Below are 27500 nucleotides of genomic sequence, written 5' to 3'. Positions count from 1 at the left end.
AACAATAACGAAATCCTGTGTCGTTGGAAAGAACATTTTGAAAAACTACTTAATAGAGACCCTGTGATAGACGAGGATGTGCTACAACAACTCCCTCATCTCCCACTGGATATGACACTTGCAGTGGTACCAACTCTAGAGGAAGTGAGTTGGCTATCTTCTCTATGAAGAACAACAAAGCTGCGGGACCCGACAAAATTCCTGCTGAAATATATAAATATGGAGGACTAACCTCACATCGTCAACTTCACCAACTAATTGGAAAAATCTGGATGCATGAGGAAATTCCAAATGACCTCATAATTGGAATTATCAACACAATGTATAAGAAAAAATGGGACCGATCAGTTTGTGGAAATTACAGAGGAATTACCCTCCTGTCAGTAGCTGGAAAGGTCTTGGCAAGAATTGATACAACAAGACTAACACCTCTAGCTGAGAAGATCCTACCCGAGTCTCAGTGTGGTTTCAGACCTGCTCGTGGTACAACTGACATGGTTTTCTCGGCGAGGCAGCTGCAAGAAAAATGTCGAGAACAACAAAAACCCCTTTATATGGGATTCATTGACCTGGCTAAAGCTTTTGACAGTGTCAAACGTGAGCTGCTCTGGGAGATACTATCTAGATATGGATGCCAGCCAAAATTCATAAAGATCCTGAGGCTACTACATGATAATATGTCAGTGACTGTAATGGCTAATGGTAGCCCTACAGAACCTTTCAAATTTAAGTCAGGTGTAAAACAGGGTTGTGTCGCTGCTCATTCAAGATGAATTGCCTCCAGGTATCTCCATCAATTACAGAACAGACGGAGGAATATTCAATCTCAACCGGCTTAAGGCAAGAACTAAAGTCAATGTTACTGCTATTGCTGAGCTTCAGTATGTAGACAACAACGCTGTCTGTGCTCAAACTGAAAATGATCTGCAAATTATACTGAATGCATTTGCAAATGCTTACTCTCGTCTTGGACTTTCCATCAACATCAGAAAAACCCAAGTATTATATCAGCCACCCCAAACTGAAGCCATAAGAGTTGCACCTACTATAGAAATTAATGGAGAAGCTCCAGAAACTGTAGACCGCTTCCCTTACCTAAGCAGTCATCTATCTTCAAATGCCAATATGGATGATGAAGTTCAATATCGTCTAAGATGTGCTAACTCAGCTTTTGGAAAACTAAGCAAGAAAATTTTTGATGATCATGACTTGCGTGTTAATACCAAAATAAAGGTATATCAGGCAATAGTCCTACCTACCCTTCTTTATGGTTCCGAAACCTGGACAACTTACCGACGCCATGTTAAAGCCCTTGAGAAATTCCATCATCGGTCCTTGCGAAACATCTTGAGAATAACTTGGGAAGACCCTCGCACTAATGTAAGTGTTCTTGAAGAGGCCGGCTGCCTCAGTATTGAGGCCATTATAATAAAAAGCCAGTTGAGGTGGGCAGGGCATTTTATCAGAATGGCAGACAGCCGCCTTCCTAAGCAGCTCTTTTACTCAGAGCTAAGTGACGGACTCGAATTGTTGGCAAAACAAGGAAGAGATTCAAAGACAGCTTAAAAGAACTTAAAACCTACGTAACATTAACTATAAAACAAGAGAGACCGATGCAGCGGAGCGTATCTGCTTGGAGAGTAAAGGTGAAAGATGGAATTAAAAATTATGAAGAGAACAGAAAGCAGCATTGGAGAACCGTAGAGCTGCAAGACAAGCTCGTCAGGTCCATCCACAGCCTCCACTCCCACCTAACAACACATGCCCCAATTGTGACAGAGTATGTGGCTCGAGAATTGGTCTCATTAGCCACAAAAGAACCCATCAATAACCACATCCAGAGCATTCATACTCGAATGGCGATAGCCATGATGATGCCATGATGATGATGATGATGAGATGATGATATATATATATATATATATTATATATATATATATATATATATATATATATATATATATATATATATATCATATATTATAATATATATAAAGTATAACGGCCCATTAAAACACTCTGTTTTGAAGTCTAAGGACTATATTTCGGTGGTCTGACTACCATCCTTTTAATGGGCCTTTTTATACTTGAGACGTATCCTGTTTTAACAGAAGAATTTATTTGCTGTATATATATATATATATATAATATATATATATATATATATATATATATATATATATATATATATATATATATATATATATATATATATATATATATATATATCTATATATATATATATATATATATATATATACTATATATTTTCGATAGAGAAAACTTTTCGACTTCCACGCTCTTTTGATCACTACCAGCCCATATCCGACGAGGAAATGAACAATGAAACTTTCGCCTTCCGTTGGATGACAACATTCGAGGTCACGCTGCACAGAGGGAGATAAGACAGGTGTGAGTGTATCTGTAAACACTCCAACTTTTGCAACAAAAGAGGGCGAGTGGCATTCTCAATTACCTCTGTTTCGACGATCTCTCCGAGGTCATCAAGGACATTTGCGTTAAGAGTAACCTTTTCCCAAGTGAGGTCAAGACTCTCTCTCTCTCTCTCTCTCTCTCTCTTGCTTTTGCTTCAGAGTCAACATTCGTCTCCAGCTGCTGGTTTCTTGAAACAAAAGGTGGGCCATTGTAATAAATTGATCATTTCATTGCAAAATACTATTAATTTTTTACTCGTCAGCAACGTGACTGGATTTGTTGCAACGAATGTTTCATGGTAACATTAAAAGCAAAAATAAGGAAAGAACGTAGGTAGAATAATAGGAAATTATTCTATTTGGGCATGGGATCGGCATAGGTGTATATAAACTTATGTAAGAAACCTCCAGAAAAAAAGATATCAAGTCGTGGAGAACCTCTCATAAATGTGTCTTACATCTTCTCAGATTAATTGTGCAATACGTATTCAACGCGAAGCGAAGACTCCTGGTATATTTTGTCATTTTCTCTATCGTGAACAAAATCTCTCAGCCGTGATGATGGAGACTCATATACGCTCTCCCACTTCAGATCGGATCCTCTTCACTGTATTGCAAACAGGATCAAAGTCTTAAAGGAACGAGATCCGCTACTTCGACGTACGCTATTAAACACGACTGCCCCACCTTTAAAATGATAAGAGGAAATATTCCGTTGTGGGGTCACGTGTACCAGGGAATATGCAGATGCATAGTCTTTTCACGTTATTTCTTTAGTAAAGATTTAGTCTGGATTACGTTCTTTTCAAGAGGGATGCATTGAATCGTTTTCATTTTATCAGAATGGACTTTTAAAAGTGGAATTGAATGAGGAAATTCTGCGGGATTTTGTAGGTCAGTGTTGTTGTTGTTGTTGTTATTGTTCTTATTGTTGTTGTTTTTGACTGAGCTGGCCTTATGCCATCACGGGCTCTTGCTCAGAGAGCAGCCCGTAAAAGGAATAACAACTGTTCTTGTTTTTTTTAGCCTTATGACAGCACGGGCTCTTGCTCACAGAGCAGCCTTAAAAGGAATAACTATTGTTGTTTTTTTTTTATTGAGCTGCTCTTATGCTAGCACGGGCTCTTGCTCAGAGAGCAACCTTTAAAAAGGGATAACTGTAGTTGTCGTTTTTGATTGAGTTGGGCTTATGTCAGCACGGGCTCTTGCTCACAGAGTAGCCCGTAAAAGGAACAACTGCTGTTGTTGTTGTTTTTGATTGAATTGGCCTTATGCCAGCAAGGGCTCCTGCTCATAGAGCAGCTCGTAAAAGGAATAGCTGTTGTTCCTGTTGTTTTTGACTGAGATTTGCGTCCGTATGAGTCATAAAAATGACATTTCCACGAACATCGTAAGACGGACGTTTGGCGCGGACACGGGGCAGATCTCTCGAGGTCAAATCAAATAGATGCGGGAAGTTGGAAGCCCGGGATTTCAATCTGGTTCGAGATGGCGAAGTTTTTTACATATTTCCTTCACACACACTGCTCAACCGCCTCCGCCGCCTCCTCCTCCTCCTCCTCCTCCTCCTCCTCCTCCTCATTCCTTTTCTCCCACGGGCCTTGACTCTTGTGACTCAAGTTCGCTATGGAACTTTCACTAGACTTGAAATTGACTACGGCGAGAGAGAGAGAGAGAGAGAGAGAGAGAGAGAAGAACACCAGAAGAGAGAGAGAGAGAGAGCTGAATCAGCATCAGCAGAGAGAGAGAGAGAGAGAGAGAGAGAGAGAGAACTGAATACTAGAGAGAGAGAGAGAGAGAGAGAGCTGAAATCGCATCACAGATAGAGAGAGAACTGAATCACGAAGAAAGAGAGAGAGAGAGAGAGAGAGAGAGCTGAGATTCACACAGCAAAAGAAAGAGAGAGAGAGAGAGAGAGAGAGAGAGAGAGAGAGAGACCTTACCTTACAGACCTTACATTTTGTTCGGGTTGCCCCCCAGGTCCCTCAGTGTGAGGCACCTCTAATCTCTACAAGATGGTCTGGGATGCAGTTTAGATATTTGTAGAGCTTATTCTTAAACACATCTACGCTCACTCCTGATATATTCCTCAGATGAGCTGGCAACGCATTGAATAGACGCTGCATTATCGATGCTGGTGAGTATTGGGATTAATGTCCTGTGTGCTTTCCTTATTTTTCCTGGAATAGTGTTTTTTGGGTACTATTAATCTACCTCTGCTTGCTCTTTCTGATATTTTTAGTTCCCATGATGTTTTCTGCTATTCTTCTTCCATCTGTTTCCATGGCCTGAATTATCATGTAGTCGTTTTCTTCTCCTTTCTAGACTATATAATTTTAAGGATTGTAGTCTTTCCCAGTAGTCAAGGTCTTTTAATTTCCTTCTTTATTCTAGCTGTAAAGGACCTTTGTACATCTCTATTTGTGCAATATCCTTTTGATAGTGTGGGTACCATATCAATTGAGAGAGAGGAGAGAGAGAGAGAGAGAGAGAGAGAGAGAGAGAGAGAACTGAATCACCAGAGAGAGAGAGAGAGAGAGTGAGAAAAAAAAAGAAGAGAGAGAGACAAGAGAGAGAGAGAGAGAGAGAGAGAGAGAGAGAGAGAGAGAGAGAGAGAGAGAGAGAGAGACGGAATCACCAGAGAGAGAGAGAGAAGGAACGAAAAGTCACCAGACCAGAGAGAGAGATAGAGAGAGAGAGAAGAGAGAGAGAACGGAAACACCAGAGAGAGAGAGAGGAGAGAAAAAGGAATCAACCAGAGAGAGAGAGAGAGAGAAAAAAGACCGAGAGGAGAGAGAACTGAATCAGCATCAGTAGAGAGAGAGAGAGAGAGAGAGAGAGACAGAGAGAGGAGAGAGAGAGAGAGAGAGAGAGAACTGAATCAGCATCAACAGAGAGAGAGAGAGAGAGAGAACTGAATCAGCATCAACAGCTTTATAGGACCTTTGTACACTCTCTATTGTGCAATATCCTTTTGATAGTGTGGGTACCATATCAAATTGAGAGAGAGAGAGAGAGAGAGAGAGAGAGAGAGAGAGAGAGAGAGAGAGAGAGAGAGAGAACTGAATCACCAGAGAGAGAGAGAGAGAGAGAGAGAGAGAGAGAGAGAGAGAGAGAACGGAATCACCAGAGAGAGAGAGAGAAAAAAAAAGAATCACCAGAGAGAGAGAGAGAGAGAAAACTGAATCAGCATCAGCAGAGAGAGAGAGAGAGAGAGAGACGAGAGAGAGAGAGAGAGAGAGAGAACTGAATCAGCATCAACAGAGAGAGAGAGAGAGCGAGAGAATTGAATCACTAGAGAGAGAGAGAGAGCCTTACCTTACAGACCTTACAGTTCGTTCGGGTTGCCCCAGGTCCCTCAGTGTGAGGCGCCCTCTAATGTCTCACCAGAGAAGTTGCTAGTACATCTTCCGGTATATTTTGCATCTTCCAATCTTGGATGGTCTGGGATGCAGTTTAGATATTTGTCCGAGCTTATCTTAAACACATCTAGCTCACATCCTGATATATTCCTCAGATGAGGCTGAGCAACGCATTGAATAGACGCGCTGCATTATCGATGCTGGTGCGTAGTGGATTAATGTCCTGTGTGCTTTCCTTATTTTTCCTGGTATAGTTTTGGCTTACTATTAATCTACCTCTGCTTGCTCTTTCTGATATTTTTAGTTCCATGATATTTTCTGTTATTCCTTCTATCTGTTTCCATGCTGAAATTATTATGTAGCGTTCTCTTCTCCTTTCTAGACTATATAATTTTAAGGATTGTAGTCTTTCCCAGTAGTTCTAGGTCCTTAACTTCTTCTATTCTAGCTGTAAAGGACCTTTGTACCATCTCATATTTGTGCAATATCCTTTTGATAGTGTGGGTACCATATCATATTGCAATATTCAGTGGACTACGAACATATGTTTTTATAAAGCATAATCATGTGTTTTCAGCTTTTCTTGTTTTGAAGTTGCCGTAACAACATTCCCATTTTTGCTTTACATTTTGCCAACAGAATTGCTATTTTCTTGATCATTGCATAACTGTTCCTATTCATCATCACACCAAGGTCCGGTCTTTAACTGCTTCCTTATTTGTGATTGTCTCATTATTAGGTCCCCTATATGCATATAGCTTTCCTTCTCTGTCTCCTAATCTATTGATTCAAAGTTATCAGAGTTAAATACCATCCTATTTACCTCTGCCAATCATATACTTTGTTAAGGTCTCTTTGTAGAGCGTCCTATCTTCATCACAAGTAATTTCTCTACTTATTCTTGTGTCATCAGCGAAAACTACTCACTACCGATCCTTAACATTACTGTCTATGCTTCAATCATAATAACAAACAATATTGCAGCTAGCAACCGTACCTTGTGGCACACCGGATATTACCTTGGTTTCATCCGATTTCTCATCGTTTGCAATAACTACTGTTTTTCTGTGTGTAAAAATTCTTTTAACCATCTTCCTAATCTTATCTACGATATTTGTGTTTTCTAATTTTCTTTGCTAATATATTATGGTCTACTTTGTCAAAAGCTTTTGCAAAGTCTAGGTAAACCACATCTGTTTTCATTTCCTTCCGCTTTTCATATTTTTGAATATGTTCTCAGGTGGACTAACGTTGGGTTTTTGTGTACTTTTTCCGGGTACGAAACCGTGTTGTCCTATATTAAAACAAATTATTTTTTATTAAATGTTTCATAATATTTTTCTTCATTACCCTTTCATACACTTTCATAATATGTGATGTTAGACTCACAGGCCTATAATTTACTTGCCTCTAGTCTTGATCCACTTTTGAAAGTAGGGGTAATATATGCTAATTTGTGCTCATCATAAATCTTGCCTGTATCTACATTTCCTTTGTCTAATAATATTGCAAGTGGCTTTGCCGATAGAATGAACTACTTTCTAACAAAATAGCAGGGACTCCATCCGGCCCTGCAGCAGCTCCATTTGTTAAGAATTTCATTAATTGGCCCTGCACAATAATCTTCAGCTTCATTAATTTCTATGTCAGCTAAATTCATATTTTTCACTTATTTTCTTTTCCTTACTTCTATCATTATCTTCATTAATCTATTATAGGGAGGGGGTTAATTCTCTCTTATATCGTTTCTGCCAGTATGTTGCAAATTTTCCCATTTTTTCATTCGTTTAATCTCCCTTCAATTCGCAGAGGGCCTATTTCTATTCCTTCTTTTATTCATCTTCTTTCGCATATGAGTATATTAGTTTTTGGGGTTTTGCTTGATATTTTAATTTAAAGGGTTTTTTCTTCCAAGTCCCGTTTTCATTTTCTTTTGATTGTAATAATCTTTTGTTACTGCATTTTCCTATCTTTAACTTTTTGAGTTCTTATTAACTTTCGCCATGCATTTTTTTCTTTTGCAAGACCTTTTTTACCACTTTCTGATTTTCTGGGAACAAGATCCTTCTGTCTCTTTGGTAATGCATGAACTGATGTTTTACTTTTCTTCTTCGGTTTATAATTTATTTCCATCCATATTTCCCCCCCCTCACCAAATAATTTTATTTTATAATATCTCCGTATTTACCCTTATGTCATCACTTACGAAAACAAAATGTTATCCCAATCTTTGTTTAATTCTTCATTAATTTCTGACCATTTTATATTTTTACTGTAGAAGTTGTATTTTCCATATCCTTCCCACTTTTTCATTTCTTGCTTATCTCTATTTTCACTTGCTTTGGAATGAACTGTTAATTCTATGACATTATGGTCTGAAATACTCGCATTATAAACTATTATTTCTTTAACATAATTCATCTCGTTCACTTTTTTTAATACTAGGTCTAAAGTATTTTCCTTTCTTGTTGGCAGGTGATTTATTTGTTGAATGTTGTATTCTAGTAGCATACTATAGCTTTTCAAATTGCCTCTTATCTTCTGCACTACTATTACTCTCTTTTTTATATGTATAAGTACAACCACAATCTCCTATTCGTTCTTTCCATTCTACGAAAGGAAAGTTGAAGTCACCAGATAGGAGAATAGTCCAGTCCTTGTGATTTCTACATATATCATCCAATTTTTCAATTATTAAGTCAAACTCTTTAGTATTAGGAGGTCTATATATTACTATGTTCATCAATTTTTCAGATTCAAATTCTACCGCTATTAGTTCACATTCTGAGTTACTATATTTCTCATATATTTTTCCTTGTTTTTTGTCTTTCCCATATATTGCGGTTCCCCCTTGATTCCTATTTTTTCTATCTGATCTATAAGTTTGGAACCCTTTTATTTGATCATCATTCCCAGTCTCTTGGGAATACCAGGTTTCACTTATATTCATTATATCTATTTTCTTTTCATTTTGGGTTAGTTCTTCTAAGTACTCTATTTTTCTTTTTGAGTTACTCGTAACTAAACCCTGCGCATTCATCACTATGATGGTTTGCGTGTTTTCTCCTTCATTTAATAATGGTAGTAATAAGGATTTTCCCATGTCTTTTTCCTGTTCTGGTATGTTGTTCTTTTTTTCATTTCCAGAAATTCTGACATTAAAAAATCCAACTTTTCCATAATATTTGATCTTCCTTCATCATAATTATTCATTTTGTGTCTGAATCTGCAATTTTCTCCGTTTCTGCAATATCCTCTTGCATAATAAATACAGTTATTATCTCTTGAGTAGAATTTCGGAGCTGATGCTTTGAAATTTTTTGCTGACACCTCTGCATATCTCATTGGTGGTTTGCTTTTCTCTTTTACCTGATATTCTTGATTTCTCTCTTTATTTGTTTCTTCTTATTTTGGATTTTATTACTTGATTGGTTATTTATTTGATTATGATTCATGGCTACAGGTGCATATATTTGCATTTTTTGTCGAACTTACATCCTTTTTCCTTCTTTTATTTTGGTTTTTTACATATTTTTGGATGCAGATCTCTGCAATCATCCCCATATCCATCTAAGTATGCACATTTACCATATATTTCATAGTTTTGACATATCTTAGGATGTTGTATAACATCTTTCTCCAAATCTGCAATTCCCTCTTTTCAAAAGGTTGCAGATTTTGTCTTTCTTGTCTATTTTTTCCTCTTTCCCGTCATTGTGTAGATCTGGGTAGAGCTCTTCGGGATTTGCTTTTCTGTTGTCATATCGTAATTATTTCTTCGTAGGTATGCTGCTTTATTGCCTCATATGTAGTATCAATGAGTATCTCTGCATCCATACTTTTATCTTGTTCTTTGTTTTCCTTATTTTTTTCTGTAATTTCATTTTGTTTGCTTCTCTTCCGTTTTCCTCTTCTTCTTTTTCTTCTTCTTCTTCCTCTTCCTCTTCTTCTTCATCCTCAACTATTTGTACATTCAATCTTGATTTAATAACATTGTCTATCCATGATAGACCATGTTGAACAAAAATTCTTGTATCTTTTCTCAAATCTTGTATTACCTCAGCACACTGTGGATGGGTCGGAATGTTGCATGCAGCACATTTTCTGATTAGGTTTTGTGGATTGACTATGCTATACCAAACCTTACACAGTTTGCATGCTTTTGGCATTCTTTTTCCTAATGCATCAATTAGGATATTCACAAGATTCACCTTATTCATTTTCTTTGTCGGAATATGTTGGTTTATGTATATTTTCTTTATGAGTCTCTAGACCACTTGGATTTTATTTGGAACTTCTTCAATTATTTTCAAGATGTTTTTCATTAGATTTGTTCCAGTTTGAAGGATTATATCCTTCTAATATATCTATGAATGCTTTTGTATCTTTTTGGTTAGGACTGTTGCTGATTTCATAGATGAGAAATGCCAGTTCCCTTCCTGCTACCTCATCGTATTGCGAATCCGCCAAGCACGCTAAATTACGCCACCTCTTCCCGCAGTTGGAACTTACTGCCATCTTGTTCTGATTTATAGTATTACACTTGATAAACTAACTTAGAAGACGCTTTATCCTACTATTTCACACTAATCTTATCACCGATAGTTCACGAACACTTCTAGATATTTCTCAAATTCTAGTCGTATGTTAAACTTGTGATATCTGTTGATTAATCTGACTTCACGCGGGTACGTCTCACCAAGCAAGATGCTACTACGAGAGAGAGAGAGAGAGAGAGAGAGAGAGAGAGAATTGAATCACCAGAGAGAGACAGAGAGAGAGAGAGAGAACTGAATCACCAGAGAGAGAGACAGACAGACAGACAGGCAGACAGACAGACAGACAGAGAACTGAACCACCAGAGAGAGAGAGAGAGAGAGAGAGAGATAGCAATGAACGACGTATGTATTCTACATCGATTTAAGACTTTTTGTCAAAATTTACGTTTGCTGGTGAGTCTGTTTACATTCCGCTTTCTTTAACTGATACCGCATTCAGTTACAGTTCAGAAAACTCTGTATTCGATATTTTTTCACGATTACTATTTACTGAGCAATGAATGACAGTAACATCATGAAAAATGGTGAAATCCTTTGTATTTTTATAATGCACTTATAATATATATATATATATATATATATATATATATATATATATATATATATATATTATATATATAACTATATATATATATACATATTGTTATTATTATGAAATAGAAATCAAAGGGAACGCCGTCGGTATGTTCCTCGTTAAGTGAGATGCTTCAGGTGATTCGAAAAGAGGTTTTATTTCACTCAAACGGAATTAACTGACACTTTTTCGTGCAATTTTTATTTATTTATTTATTTTTTTTTTTTTTGCTGCTTTTCAAAGAGAATAAAACTCCGTTGGGCAGAAGCTGCTTTTAAAATCTAACTAGTACACACACACACACTCGTTTTTTTTAAGTTTCCGGAATCGTCTCGTTGTGTGGATTAAATTGCGCAAACCTTTGTCCTTGATTCTTTTGATAATGGAACGTATCGTGTACTCGCCGTGGGGTGAAATCCAGTTTATATGACCGCAAATTCTACTTTGGGATTTGGGAAAAGCTTTATTTCAATGATGAACTTTAGCTATGTAAAATCCTTCCCTTTACAGAAACCAAAATATGCGATCAGGTTTATAGGCAAGACTTAAATGTCGTTTCCTTTAGATTGCAAACGGCTCCTACTATTTTGAAGATCAACTTACATGGCATAACTCTACTGACAAAACTAGCATGAGTGTCTCTCTGACATCTCAAAGTGTGTCCGTTTTCTAAGGATAATATGACACGCGATTCGTCTAACATGAAAAATAGAATCATATAGATTTTTCAATGTAAGCTTTTTTCAAAAGACCCCCTTTATCGTCCCAGAATCAAGAACACAGATAACCCTCAGCGTGAATTGGAGCCTCTGTGTTCATCTACTTTAGAGATTTCACTTGGTCTCTACAAAGTCGCTCTACCGCAGAGATTTACGCGGCAGATTCTCTTCCTATTCGGATCGGACCCTCTTCCCCATATTGCAAATAGGATCAAAGGCTTAAGCCTTTGGAATCCAGTATTACTGGGAACATAACTCGCCTATACTTTTTTCTCCCCCTGATACGTCATGGGTCTCACGTGAGGATTCCGCACTTTCGCCCGTTTTTTAATAAACTCTGGATTACGTCGTGCTTTCCTGCTTTGCAGTTCAACTTGACAGCTTCTAACAATACTTATTCAGTTTCATGTGACATTTGTATATAGCTATTATACGTTAACCGGTACTTATGCATTTTTTTCCAACTGTAAGAATTAAAAAGTTTTAGCAAATAACGCATTCTGATCGGTTCCAATATTATATTGTTTAGATTAGAAAAAAAGTCATTTCAGTATTGCATCAAGATAATTGCATATTAAAAGGATAAATGACATACTGTAATGTTCTAATTAGAACATTATGATATGATCAGGTTTCAACCATATATAATTATATATAGAATTTCATAATGTAGATATCGATTCTCTCTCTCTCTCTCTCTCTCTCTTTGAAATCATTAGCAATTTTTACCATATGTACAGCCATCCAGTTATTTGCTATTTCGTTAATAATATCTATTTATGTACTAATTTTTGTCAACAGATAAATTGATGAACAGCCCATGAATTATTATCAATGCACAATGCAAATTAGTTCTCTCTCTCTCTCTCTCTCTCGTCGCCTCTCTATCATCGTCTCTCTCTCTCTCCTCTGGCTCTCTCTCTCTCTCTCTCTCTTTGTCATCAGACTAAGTTTATGAACAGGCCATGATTATAAAATCATAATGGAATTAGTTTTTTTTTTTCATCTTAAACTTTCTCTCCTCCTTCCTCTCTCTCTCTCTCTCTCGTCTCTCTCTCGTCTCTCTCTCTCTCTCTCTCGCTCTATCTTCTATAATTCGCTTTCGTCTCTCTCTATCTATCTATATATCTACCTATCTATTCATCTATCTATCTCTCTCTCTCTGTGCTTATTTGCAAATTAGCAATTATAACTTCTACTTCTGTCGTCCAGGTGGATCCCGACAAGTGGCGCCAACTACACCAAATCCTACAGAGAGGTAGAACAGGACATTGTAGAGGAATTACGGAGGAAGAACCTGGTCATTTCGTCCGTGTTGGTGAGTTTTCATTCAAGATATTTCCTACTGTAATATACTTCATTTTATCCCCATTGAACAGCAATAATGACAATGATTTTTAGTACCTGAGGCATATCTAGACCGAGGGATTTATTTCAGACTTAGAGAGGAAATGGAGTTGGAGATCAAGCATTGAATAGCAATAATGATAATGATATTTAGTACTAGAGGCATATGTAGAGTCATTTCTAGACCGAAGGATATATTCTAAACTGAGAGGGGAAGAGAAGATGATTATATGAGAGTCAAGTCACAGAATTTGGACAGACACGAGAGTGAATGGACAGCTAAGGTAAAGAACGCAGTAGTACTTGGTGGAGCGTAACGCCGATGCAAGATGCTTTTATTAATATCCAGTGTGCTTCATCGAAGACGTACTTTAAACAGCCACATAAACTTAGGCTACAGATGTATATACGCAAGCTGATTGCTTCATCGAAGACGTACTTTAAACAGTGTCATAAACTTACGCTACAATTGTATATACGAAAGTTGATTGCCTCATCGAAGACGTACTTTAAACAGCGTCATAAACTTACGCTACAGATGTATATACGAAAGTTGATATCATACGAAAGCAGGCAATGAGAGAGCTTATTGAGGGGAGCTGGTAGGTTGTAAAGAAACTTCGATATGACATCCCTGGGAGGAAAGTAGCCTTCATCGAAGGCAGGTTAGAATTGAGGAATAGGGTGTCGTGTAACACATAACCGTACTGCTATTGAATTATTGCTGCGGTTTGTTGCGAGCTGTAAAAAAAAAGAAGAAAAAACAGGGAGTTGGGACCGAAAAGTAACGTAAATAGCTGTTTGAAAACAGAGATCAGATCTCGAAATTGCTGCTTACTGTGTTAGAATTTTCCTCTTTGGTTACAAATTTCAGCGAATAACGAAGAAGATAAGACTAAGCTAAAAAAAAAAAAAAAAAAAAAAAAGCACACACACACACACAGGGAGTTATGCCGAAAAACACCGTAAATAGCTCTTGGTAACCGAAATCAGATCTCGATTGCTGCGTATTATGTTTGCATTACCTTTTTGGTTAACGAATCAGATCTCGAAATTGCTTGCTATTATTTGCATTTACCCTTTTTGGTTTGACGAATTTCAGAGATTAATGTATAACGCTAAAACATCCGCCTCGGTGGCTGCAGCCCGATGATAATAATCGATGCGAGCCTGCAACAGGTAACTGGAGTTCGCCTCACAAGTTCCCAAATCACATTTCACGCCTAACCATTTCTCGGTCCTTGTTTTTAAAAAGTGGCGCTTTCATCATATTGGGAACTAATTTCTTGAGTTGAGCTGTATGATGTTTGAAACCAATACCTGTCAAACTTCAAACATAGGTTAATCATAATGAACAGTTGCAGATTTTGTAAAGCTATTCATTAGAAATCACGATTCGTCCTCATTGTTTTAATCTATGACAGCCTAATATGTCCTTAACGAACCAATTGTGATTATTTTTGCCATATACATAAGACGGTAAAGTCAATACTGTAATCTATACACGTTTTTTTTTTTTAGTTTCACGTTATTTTTAAAAGCCCCGCTAAAGAATTGTAGTCCCTAATTGATCAAGGATACTCCCACCGGAATAGATGCAATCTCCAGCAGTATATATTTACTTAACCCAAATGTTTTCTAAGAACCATTGTAGACATCTGTTGGATATAGAAGATCCTCATCAAATCAGCAGACGTTCATCAACGATTGGATCAATTTTAACCCACATAACGAATCCTCAGAAAATTTTTCAAGAATTATCATTAGCCAACAGACATACCACTCATGTCCAATATCCGTATCCTTTCTTGTCTAGCAACTATCAACAAGCTCGCCTCAGTGGCGTGATCGCTATGGCCTTGGCCTGCCACCTCAGTGGCCGCAAGTTCTATTCGCGGGTATTCCACTGAAGACTTAGAGATGTGTATTTCTGGTGATAGAAGCTCGCTCTCGACGTGGTTCGGAAGTCACGTAAAGCCGTTGGTTAGTCCCGTTGCTGAATAACCGCTGGTTCCATGCAACGAAAAAACAACGTACAAACAAACAAAACAAGCTTCACATCACATCACAGCAATTCACATCACAGACTTGTCGAAAATGGGAGCTAAAGGACGCTTTCGAGAGTTCTTAGTTATGTACGTCAAAGTCTGACATTTGAATTACTTGTAGATATAATTCTCCAATAATAAGATTAATGCATTTGGAAATTTCATCGATGTAACAAACAAGCATACAGTCATGGCAGAAGGATCGGTCCACAACTGTAAGCACTCCTTTCCGCACCAGGAAAAGACACACGATCACTGGATGAACTGATAATAATAGCGAGGACACCAGGCTATAGTAGATTCACATCAACCGTGCCATTTGATGTGTAGGCAAGTCCCTTTACGACGCTCCTGATTGGCTGTTGATTAATCCAATGACAGGCCTGGAAACTCTCAGTCCTCTCTCGAGAGTTCACATAGGCAGGATGTATGTTCCACCTCTCCTGAAAGACATATACCTCAGGAGAGATGGAACACACATCCTGCCTATGTGAACTCTCTCGCAAGAGAGACTGAGTAACAAGCCATGTGATTGGCTTATCAACAGCCAATCAGGAGCGTCGTAAGAGACTGGCCTAGACATCCAATGCACGGCTGATGTGAGTCTACTATGGCGCTCGGGATAAAACCGCCTTGCAGTTCTTAATAACGTAACTAAAAATAGCAATATTTCAGACTTTTTAAAAAAAGCGCAATCAAGTCACACCATCCCTTTGTTCCGTGACTAATTTGATTAACAGCTGACGGGAATTTTTCTTCTCACCCCGTGATTAATTTCGTTCAACTTTGCCATCTGACATTATCTCATGTATCCCATTATATTAAGAGTAATGGGGTATAATCATCTTTTGTTACTTGCTCGTGCAAAGGGACACCTTTGCACACACACACGCGCGCGCACGCACACACGCACGCATATATATATGTGTGTGTGTGTGTGTGTGTGCGTGTGTGTGTGTGTGTGTGTATGCAAAGGTTTCCCCTTTGCTCACACACACACACTCACACACACACACACACACACACACACACACATATATATATATATATATATATATATATATATATATATATATATATATATATATATATATATATATATATGAATGTGTATGTGTTTGTGTGTTTGTGTGTGTAGGTATATATATATATATATATATATATATATATATATATATATATATATATATATATATATATATATATATATATATATTAGGGCTGTTACCTTGTAAAATAAGACGCCCTATGAGGTAATGTTAGAGTTGCGATAATCTTACGCTAAGTCGGTTGGTTATGCACTTCCATACTCATTGGAGTGTCTTGGGGTTTCATGATAACTAACGAAGTAAGTATCTTCTTTCATTATGACGACGATGTGTTAAACTCATGATGATTTCTTTCTGATGTGAGGTTCTAGTAGAAAACACGAAGTATCAAAAATATATACATTCTTCTGAGATTACATGATGAATATCAGACAGGGTTGTACAGGTCTGCCAATGATCGCTTCTGCCAACAATGATGGCTAATTCAACTCTGTTTCCACTACCATCTCGGTTACAAGTCATAAAGGAAGCAGACAGTAGCTCGAACATATGAACATACATACAAATGAGACACGTTACAAGTCACGTAGGCCGTTTGAATTATAGGTCGCGGTAGTTGTCTCAAGCAGGGAGCTTGGACTAATGTTTTCAAAACAAATGATTGACCACAGGTGACGGCATGTCATCTTAGCCTACTTTATTGTCTCTGGTCTGATCACATTCCTGCAAGCAATATGGTTGACCTCTTTAGTTTTAGTTTTTTATATATATGGAATAACATTCCATATTTTTATTATATAATCACTTACATAAAAGCTCGGTCAGCTACAAAACCAACCACTGAATATTATTCAAGCTTGACTTACATTTAACTTATAGGAGTGTGATACAGACACTATGTGAATATATATATAGATAAATAAAAAATACTAATAAGTAAAAAAAAAATTCATGGTGTACACAAATACAGATTCAAGTAATAAGATATAATACACAATATGCACACGATGATATTCGTAAATAATAGTGATCACGTGATATATAGTGATACAGTTTTTCACTTCATCTCTTTAAGATACATATGCTACAGAAAATACTAACGTACTCTGATAATCGCATAGAATAAAGATTAACATGATAGAAATCATATTTTAAATGATAAAAATTCATATATGAATTGATAAAAATTTTTAATGTTTATGCTGATTGATTCGTTGATTTTTATGCTAACTGTTATATATCTGCAGTTATTGGTAAGATAAAAGGTAACAGATTGATTATAGGCTACCTGATTTATTTATACATATGTATATGGATTCATATAATTATGAATAATATATGTGCCCTTTAAAAAGATTCCTAGTGCGTACACGCAAAGATATATTTCGACTCTGTTACTTATGATCATTTATATATAGATTCCTAGTGCGTACACGCAAAGATATATTTCGACTCTGTTATTTATGATCATTTATATATAGGATACATGATACTTTATATATAGGATACATGACCGAGGTTATACTACCACACATTTAACTAGCGTTCGAACAACTTTTCGTCCATTACACAGTTCCAGACAACCACCTATAGCCAAATGAAATGGCCAATTCCAAATGGTTAAAACAAGGGGAAAATTGCCTGGCGGGTCCAACGTTCTATTTTGGCCTCATACTTGTTCTGTGCATCCTAAGCCACACGAATACGTTCACAATGAATAAAATCATCCCCAGCACGAGTCCTTCGCTAGCAACGTACAGTTGAGTATCCTTCTGGTCGTAATTGTCGGAAGTATGTCCTTTTTGTAGTCGATTTCCGACAGAAGCGCCCGGAAGGGCTTTGCTTGCATTAAAACGGGAGATTAACGTGGGGATACGGGTGTCGGTCGAAGAAGTCCATGAAAATAAGCTTGTTCACTTATGATGGTGCTTATTCCTTTCACATTGTAGGCGGTTGTTACTTGACTGCAGTGGTCCGCAGTGACGAACGATTTTTTGAAGTTGCGATGTGAAACTCTCGTACTGCAGGATACTGTAACCAGGTTCCATTAATCAGCCTGCAAGTGAAATTATACTTGTCACAAGGGCAAAGGAAATTCAGACAACATCAAATACGGGAGGGAGAAAGCCATTAAGAACCAGACTTAACCCACATGAATTCGCTGATATTTTATGGATTTCAAAAGAGTCAGCTGTACAAACTTTTTTATCCATGGCATTAACAATGAGTGAACCTATCCAGGTCTATGATGACTGTAAAAATATCCATAATTATAAAAAATAAACAGATATCATACGAATCCCAAAGAAAATTCGAGTATTTACTGTTAGTAAGTTTTACTAGACAAAGAAGTGGGGAAAATGGAGCTATTTGTAAGATTGCCAGGCAACATAAGAGTAAAAGAGAATATTAATCATGATTCTGTATTTCTCTATGCTAACTGAAATTAAGCTGTGATAAAATCCGATCCTATGTGCCCCTAACAAAAGTTTCATATTCAAATTTCTCGCGCGCATCCTCTGAGGTTAATTTTTAAAACTTTATTAATAGGCAGGAGATGCAACGAAAGAACCCACTATGTAACTAACTTTCTATATAAACTTTGGGTTTTTCAAAAAAATGTGACATTTTCCCATGAATGTGATTACTAGAATTGTAATAGGCTAATGTTGAAAGTAAATTTTTCATATACATGACCTGGTACTTCTAAATGTCCGTTTAACCAATATCATAAGCTGATTTTATTGACTCTAATTGTCTATGAGGTTCAGAAAAAAAAAAATTAATTCATTTTGATGTTATAGAAATTCTGTTTGCTTATTTTGTTCATTAATTTTAAAACGATTGCAAGTCCTTAACTAAACTGCATTGCACACGGATAGACACTTGTACCTAATGTCTGCCTTGCCCATGAGAAGTTCGGGCTAAGCATTCCTCTCTCCAGTCAACCTGCTTTGCAAGCGGTTTATTGAGGTTAAAAGGAAAAATGCTGATCCGGCAACGCGTCATGCACCTTCAGAACTGATGACGTCGTCACCTGGCAGGAGATTGCTCTCGCCAGCTAAGAGTTACGTTTACTTGCTGTAATAATATGACTTTAGTATAAATTGGGTATTTTTTTTTTTTAATACTCCACCCCCACGAGAAGAATGTCTGAAAAAAAAAACAGTACCAAAATTGAACAATATATTAGTTTCATGTTGGAAATCTGCATGATTGTAAATAAATGTAATTATGATAAATTAGATATTCCTTGTTCAAACTAATGAAAAAAGGTTTCCATACAAATTCTATATATATTATTTGCCCTGTAAGATCCATATAGGATTATTCCATAGATATACATTTTCACTTCTAGGCTTCCTGACTTTAAAATATATATTATTTTATTTTATTTTATTTATTTATTTATTTTTATTTTTTTTTTCATTGACAAACGAATATAAATCACCGGGACAGACAATATGTCAGTAGGTTTTGATATGTGTTTGAACTTTTAGCTTACTTGTCATTACTAAAGCGTTAAGTTAGAGTTCAAATCTTATGCAATATATATTTGGATATTTAATTAACCTATGGTTACGTTTTGCTTTTTTTATTGATTTTGATATCGTGATTCCTTTTTTTGTTATAATTTGTAACCCTTCTGACTTCTTACGGAGTGTATTATATCGACTCCACTTTTTATCTTTTATTCCATATTTTCATTTTATTTTTTATATTTATTTATTTATATATATTTTTTATATATATATTTGATAAATTAATGGTTGGCTTGAATATGTGGAAAAGTGTTCTAGCGGCGTACTGTATAAGGCTACTTGCGGTATCAATTCTATAGATACAAGATATGAATGATAAAGGTATTTAAACCGTGAAAACCGCCATAAATCCAGTTCGATCCAATATTACGAGTTGTAACTCGTAAGAACATTGACACTTTCCTATTTATCCGTTCTACCAAACCGATTGACTCTGGGTGATAAAATAGTAGTTACTGGTTTTCTTTATGGAAAGGAATTCACACAGCGAGGTTAAGGAGATTATTATTGATTTACACCACCCGAGGTCAGAGATTATTATGTGTTGAATTCCAGTGAATTCCATGTTTACTGATTTAGCACTCATAAATATTCCTAGCGCACTCAATTGCTGTGTTTGTTTTTAGTGCTATTAATTCTATATAACGTGTCAATTAACTATTAACACTAAGAAGTGTTTATTTCCTCTGGCAGACTCGTAATTCTGTTAATAATTCTACGTATATTTTTTCACGGATTGATTTGGCATAGGATAGGCCCCTAAACTGACAGGTGTCTTAGTGTATCACTTGTTTTCATGACACGTATTACAATTAGTTATGTGCTTTTTATATCTGTAAGCATTGTAGGCCAGTAAAACAGTGATTTGGCTTTCTGTGACATAATAGAGAACCCTGGATGACGGAATGCAACCAGTTTAGGACGATTGGTATGAAAGAGATTACTACTACCTGGTCGTTAGTCACCTGCTGTGTTCTTCGGGTTTTCCTCGTCACGGACCTACATAAAATATTATATTTGATTACACAACTCTGATACACATACTTTAAATATACTTTTGCTTTAGGGTTTCCGTTCGAAGTATTTATTGTTTTGCTTAGCTGCTGACCTTTTTCCGTTCGAAGTATTTATTGTTTTGCTTATTGCTGCTGGCCCTTGTTTTGTTCAGTTTGTAACAGTTCTGCGCTCCAACCCAGCTATTAAATGCTCGCGATCTCTTGAGTTAATGAATTTTCTTGTTTAGATACGGTTTTAACAATAGGCACGGATGTTTCTATATCTTTTAGTCTAATTAATGGTTCTTTGCAGTATGGTGCGGGATTGCGGGATAATGCGTCAGCTATGATATTTGCTTTCCCAGGTAAATATCTTGACTTGGCTCCAAAGACATGAATGATCATATGCCAACGAGTTCCTTTGGGACTGTGTTTAAAGCCTTTGAAAAAACTTGGTATTGGACTTTATGGTCAGTAAGGCTTTTATCAGGATAGCCGTAGATTATGAACTTAAAATGTACTAGTGAGTTAACGATACCTAGCCCTTCCTTGCCTATTACTGCATATTTACTTTCAGAGGGCTTTAGTTTTATGCGAAAAAATAAAAGCTATAGGGAAGAAAACTGTTTTATCATATTGCTGAAGTAGTACCCCCTCTTACTTCCCCTTGGTCTGAGGCGTCTGTTGCAATAAAAAAAAAATCTTCATTTAAATCAGGGATTTTTAAGTTGGGTGAGCTTCATTATTCCGCTTTTAAGATATCGAACGCCTGTTGATGCTTTTTAGACCATAATAAATCTACGCCCTTCTTTGTAAGGTCTGTTAAAGGAGCTGTCATGATTGAAGAGTTACATATTTACATACGATTGTAATACCCACTACAGTGCAAAAGTGCTGTATCCCCCTTTTTATGTTAATAGGTACCGGAAGTTATGAATAGCCGACACCTTACCATGGACTACTTTAAGACCTTGACTAGACACATAAAACCTAGATAAACATGTTTGGTTTTTTAAAACTCACATTTAGATATTTTACTCTGAGATTATTTATCTTTGTCTCTGTAGCACTAGCTCTAGTTTATGTGAATGTACTTCTAAGGTATTAGAAAAGATTACAAGACCAACCAATAGGCATGTTGCGTATCCCCTAAAAGTCTCCAAACACTATATTGTAATTGGGGCGCAATGTAAGCCGGAGGCATACGTAAAAATTGATAATGTTCCCTGAGTGTGCTAAAAACGATGTATGAGGTACAATCACTTAGGTAATGATATCTGGTGAAAGCCTTTAAGTAAGTCCATTCGTTTTCTTGTTTAAGCGACAGAAATCTGCGCAGATACGCCAAGTCCGATCTTTTATGACATGCCGTTTTAGAGAAAAATTATATGGGCTATTTGATTTCCTAATGACTCCTATTACTAACATTTTTCAACTTCGTCATTTATCTCTATTTTGAAATTTCATTGGGAGTCTATACGAAGGTACGTATATTGCTTTAAGTTTGTCCTTAGACCGTATTTTGTTTTCAATGACATCCGTTTTACTCCCAGAGATCACTCGCTAGTGGAGAAACTTCCTGGTATTCAGATAAAAGATAAAAAAAAAATTTCTGCTGAATCAACCTCTGCCTTGAATGACTTTACGGATATTACTTTAGATAGAGTATAAGAGAGATTCATCTACAACTGATTGGGCGTGATTAAAAATTAGCAACAATAAAAAAATGAGATATTTAAAATTTCCCTATCCACGATATGTATAGGTTTGTGGATCACTAGATTTAACTTGTTGCTGCGAGTCAACCGTGTCTAGGGCTTTTTTCGCAGAAATCGTTATATTTCAGAGTGTCGGGAAGGATTAAAATTTCAGATCCCAGCAAAGTCTTTTTACACGCACTAAGACATTCGAGGGTGCATGCGTCTCGAGATATTTGCATGCAAACTGCGACAGCGGTTGTGGGAGAATTCTGTTGGGTCGTTGAACAATATCACGATTTATGAGACAAATTATTTGTTCCTCTATATAAGTTATTATATTATTAACTGTCTCTTTTTGTTCAAACGGATTCTAATATGTTTGAAGGTTTATAGAATTTTCCTTTGATAAACACGCCTTATTTTGCAGGAGGTAAGATAATATTTTGTATACCCCTAGATGGATATCTTATAACTATAGAGGTATCTGTAAGCGCTCGCTTATCTGGACTTCTCAATAGGGAAGTTTGAACAACAGACGGTGAGTCTGTAAATACAGGATATTACGTGTACTAAAGGAATAAAACAAGATATTCTAATTTTTACAGCGCGTACAGTCGGGCTTAATCCACCACCATTTATAATAACTTGTTGTATTAAAATTACGAGAACCTGCTCTGATTACTTGATACAGTCGTGTGATTCATAGGAAAATTCCTTTTTAAATTAAAAAAGTATTGGCATAAAAAAAAAAGTATGGCATAAATAATCCAACATAGTTTTTCCTCTCCGCTGAAGTCGCTTATGTGGAATGTGCTATGCTTTGAACACTCGGCAGATTTAACTGACCCTGACCGTCTGACTAGATGACACAGTAACCAAGTTTGCTTAAGAACGATTTGTTTGGTTCTGATATATAGGGCTACTGTTTACCATCGGCAACGTATTGTGTGTTTTTAGCATTCTGTTGTTGGTTACGTATAAAGCAACGAACGTATGAATGACAAACTATTAGGAATTGAGCGATTACTATTAAGACAAGTTATCTCTACTGCATTCAATATTAAATGTTTGTGCTTGTTGTTGTTTACTTCATTCTTTGCTAAAATTTGAAATAGTGAGGGATCCTGGTCAGCGCATTTAGCCTAATGAAAGTTTTTTACAGACATGTTATTCCTTGCAATCTAGCCGTATTTTTAAAGTTAGGTTGAGTCATTGAGGTTCGATATTTTACGCATATAACTAAAAAAACTCAAGGCTAAAACTGCTATCGGGACCTTGCACCGGAGTCTTTATTGTCCTGACCCGAAATAGTGTTACCTCTAATTTATCTAGATTTGAACGGGTGTTCACTACGGTGCGTAACAACCCTATCCATGCATCTGTATAAATACAGACGTCCACTGCATAAACGCATATTCACTGTTTAATATGATTTGTTATGTAAAGGATTAATAATCACCCAAAATGATAAAATTAACACAGTATATGATTATGATATTTCAGTAGAACTTCTGGAAACAGAAACTCAAAGATAAAAAACTCGCAGTAGCGAAATCCCAATGATGTAGATAATTTCTGTAAAAAAGTAAGTTTAAGAATGTCTCGTAACTTCAGCCACAGGAATAACGAAAATTCGACCTGTAAAGGAAACACTCAAAGTTACTCCAATGAATAAAAAGACTGTACTTAGCTTGATTTCGTGGGAAGTCACGGTGTTCCCATAACGATAACACGGCCTTACCCTCCTTTCTCTAGTTTAGCGGATGACCTGGTTTGTCTTCAGTTTCCCCCGTGCGCGTTGTTTTGGATGATCCGTGTCCTTTGAAGATCCCATGCTGAAGACACGTTTGGTTTGTTTCTTGAAGTTATGTATTGCTGAACACGCTCACTAAACGATGATACTAAGTCGCTTGAAGAATCTCTTGCTTTCGTCGTCGTTGATTTCTGATATGATACATTATTCGTTATTCTTCGGAAGACGTTTTTGAAGAGTTCTTGTTGTTTTTTCTGAAGTCGCTCACTAAACGATGATACTAAGTTGCTTGAAGAATCTGTTGCTTTCGTCGTCGTTGACTTCTGATATGATACATTATTCATTATTCTGGTTTTTCTTCGGAAGACGTTGTAGAGTTCTTCTAGTAGTCTGCCACCAATATTAGGGATTACATATATATATATAATAATATATATATATAATCTATATAATATATATATATATATATATAATAATATAGATATATATAGTATATATTAGATATATACATATATATATATATATATATATATATATATATAATATATATATATATATATATATATATATATAATATTATATAGTATATATATAAATGTATATTATATATATATTATATATATATATATATATTATATATATATAGTTATATATATATATATATATATGTGTGTGTGTGTGTGTGTGTGTGCGTGCGTACATATATATACATAATGTTCGTGTATTTATGTGTATATTCACCAGACGATGGTTCCAGAATGCTCTACCCATCTGTATCTCATTCTTTTTCTTTTTTTTACGGCAGCCCTCTTGAGTCGACTTACTACCAACAGAGGGTTTAAAAGATTGTCCCTGAGAGTCGAGAAATTCAAATAGTGTAATTTGTACTTATGTATAAAATGCTGTCCACAGTCGCTAGATGCTAAGCATATTTCTGTAGAAACCGAAACAGCGTAATGTGCTGTTTTACGATTCAGGTCGCGAGTCCGTGACTGGAATATTTGCAGCAGGAACTCAAGCGGCTTTCTCGTCCTTCTCTCCCTCGGAGTAATTGACTTTACGAATAAGTTAACGACACTTGGCAGCTGATGAAACAGTTAATTGCGACATCCAGCTATATTAGTAGATTCACATCAACCGTGCGTTTGATGTCTAGGCAAGTCCCTTACGAAGCTCCTGATTGGCTATTAATTAGCCAATGACAGGGCTTGAAACTCTCAGTCTCTCTCGAGAGTTCACATGGGAGTAGGATCTATGAAAACCCCTCTTCTGAGAGATACTTTTGAAAGACGTATCCCTCAGGCTAGGTGGAACATATATCCTGCCTATGTGAACTCTCGATAGAAAGACTGAGAGTGTCCAGCCCTGTGACTGGCTTATCAACAGCTCCTCCCAGTGAGAATTCTAAGAGTCTCTTTCCATTTTTCTTCTTTTTATTCGTAAAGGAACCCCCCCTACGTCATAGCCTACACGGAGACCTCAGACGGGGGAACAGACAGCCAGCAACGCCTCGAGGGTTTCTGCATTGACCTCGTAAGGGAGATTTCGCAAATGCTCCTCTTCAACTACACCGTGAAATTGGCAGATGACGGGACCTACGGAATGTTCGACGCTGACTCCGGGAGATGGAACGGAATGATTCGGGAGTTGCTGGAACAGGCGAGGTTAAATCAGTTCAAGTCAGGTTGCATTACAGCTTAGGAATATTCGTGCTGGAAAGTTTGTACTTAAATACTGGAAAATAAACCCACACACACACACACACACACACACACACACACACACACACACACACATATATATATATATATATATATATATATATAGATATATATATATATATATATATATATATGTGTGTGTGTGTGTGTGTGTGTGTGTGTGTGGCCTTTGTATGCGTGAGTGTTTTTCTCATATTCATATACTTGTTTCTAATATTCTATCTTATCACAATTTTGCCAAATTGGAAGGGCCGTATCAAGCATAACATTTTCTTCATTTTATTAATTCGCCTCCCAGAAAGCAGACCTCGCTATCGGCGATCTCACCATCACTCACGAAAGGGAGCAAGTTGTCGACTTCACCGTTCCTTGGATGAACTTAGGCAAGTATTGAGAACCGGTAATGTTTTTGGTCTGTAATTTGTAATATGCAAAGTTAAGTCAGCAATGAAACTCTCAAAATCTTGGTTTTGGGAAAACTTACAAATTACCTTAGGTAGTGAGTGTTGAGTGACGATGTGCAACAGTTGTGTCGTCAGAATGGTACTACAGCCTTGAAGTTTCTCAGGAAATCTTTTGGTGTAAGGACTAGGCCTAGTGGTGGACCGATAATGTTGTCTAAAGTTAAATATGCAAAGTAAGCAACGAAATCTCAAAGAATTGGCTTTGAAAAACTTTCAAAAGACCTTAGGAGTGCTTTTTGGTGACGATGTATAGCAGTGGTCTTCAGAATGGTGCTACAGCCTTGACGTTTCCCAGGAAATCTTTAGGTCTCAGGCCTAGGCCTAGTGGTGGACTGGTGGGGTCGGTATGTCTAGAATGATCCATTTCTGCTTTATATTCCCCTCCAGGTGTCAGCATTCTGTACACGGAAATCGTCCAAAAAGGACGTCAGTCTTCTACAGGTTCCTATCACCCGTCTCAGCTGACTTTGGCTCTCTGTGGCCTCTGCGTATCTGGTGGTGTCGGTAATGCTCTCACTATTGCAGGTTAAGGCCTAATCTCTCTCTCTCTCTCTCCTCCTCCTCCAACTTCTCTCTCTCTCTCTCTCTCTCTCTCTCTCTCTCTCTGTATACTTCTCAGCTCTTGCATCCACGTTTAATTTTACTTCTCTCCCTCATTCTGTTTCCCTTCTTTTTTATCTACATCCAAGAAATGATATTTACCTAACATTTCTAAGTATTGAGGAAATATTTTATGGAAGATTTATTGCCGATGAAAAGAAAGTTTCCTTCGGGTGAAGATTTACGAGAAAACTAAAGATATTACTCACACAAATCATTCATAAGAAAGGTGCACGTCTGAATTTTTTCCCGCATTTTTTTCTATACAGGTTTCAGTCTTATTCTTAGATTTAATATCTGAGTACCAGCAAAAAATTATTTCTTTTTTTATATGCCATTTAGTGATTTTTTGTTATTACGTTTTCCACATTCAAGACAAAAACGCTGTAACTGCAAGTAGAATTTATCCCGTTTTCTATGCAGATTTTCGCCCTACGAGTGGACCGAATCACATCAGTGCGATACGACAGAAGGAAGAATAAACGAGTTCTCGCTCCTTGGATCTTTTTGGTTCTGTTTTGGCTCCCTCGTCCAGCAAGGAGGAAATGCATTGCCTAGGTAAGAGGTCAACTCACAATATCACTGTAAAGCTAGACTCAGTGATGTGGTTTTCGTATGCCAACACAAACAAC

The 27500-nt window shown here is 36.8% G+C and overlaps 1 pseudogene; it reads left to right on the top strand.

The window, feature by feature from the left end:
- The window catches only part of LOC135206876 (glutamate receptor ionotropic, kainate 2-like), an 89553-nt pseudogene that overhangs the window by 60082 nt on the left and 1971 nt on the right, over positions 1-27500 (top strand).

The sequence above is a fragment of the Macrobrachium nipponense genome, chromosome 31 (genome assembly GCF_015104395.2).
Source record: "Macrobrachium nipponense isolate FS-2020 chromosome 31, ASM1510439v2, whole genome shotgun sequence".
NCBI classification, from domain to species: Eukaryota; Metazoa; Arthropoda; class Malacostraca; order Decapoda; family Palaemonidae; genus Macrobrachium; species Macrobrachium nipponense.
The sequence above is the reverse complement of the archived record's forward strand: the minus strand, read 5'-3'. Positions and strand labels throughout refer to the sequence as shown.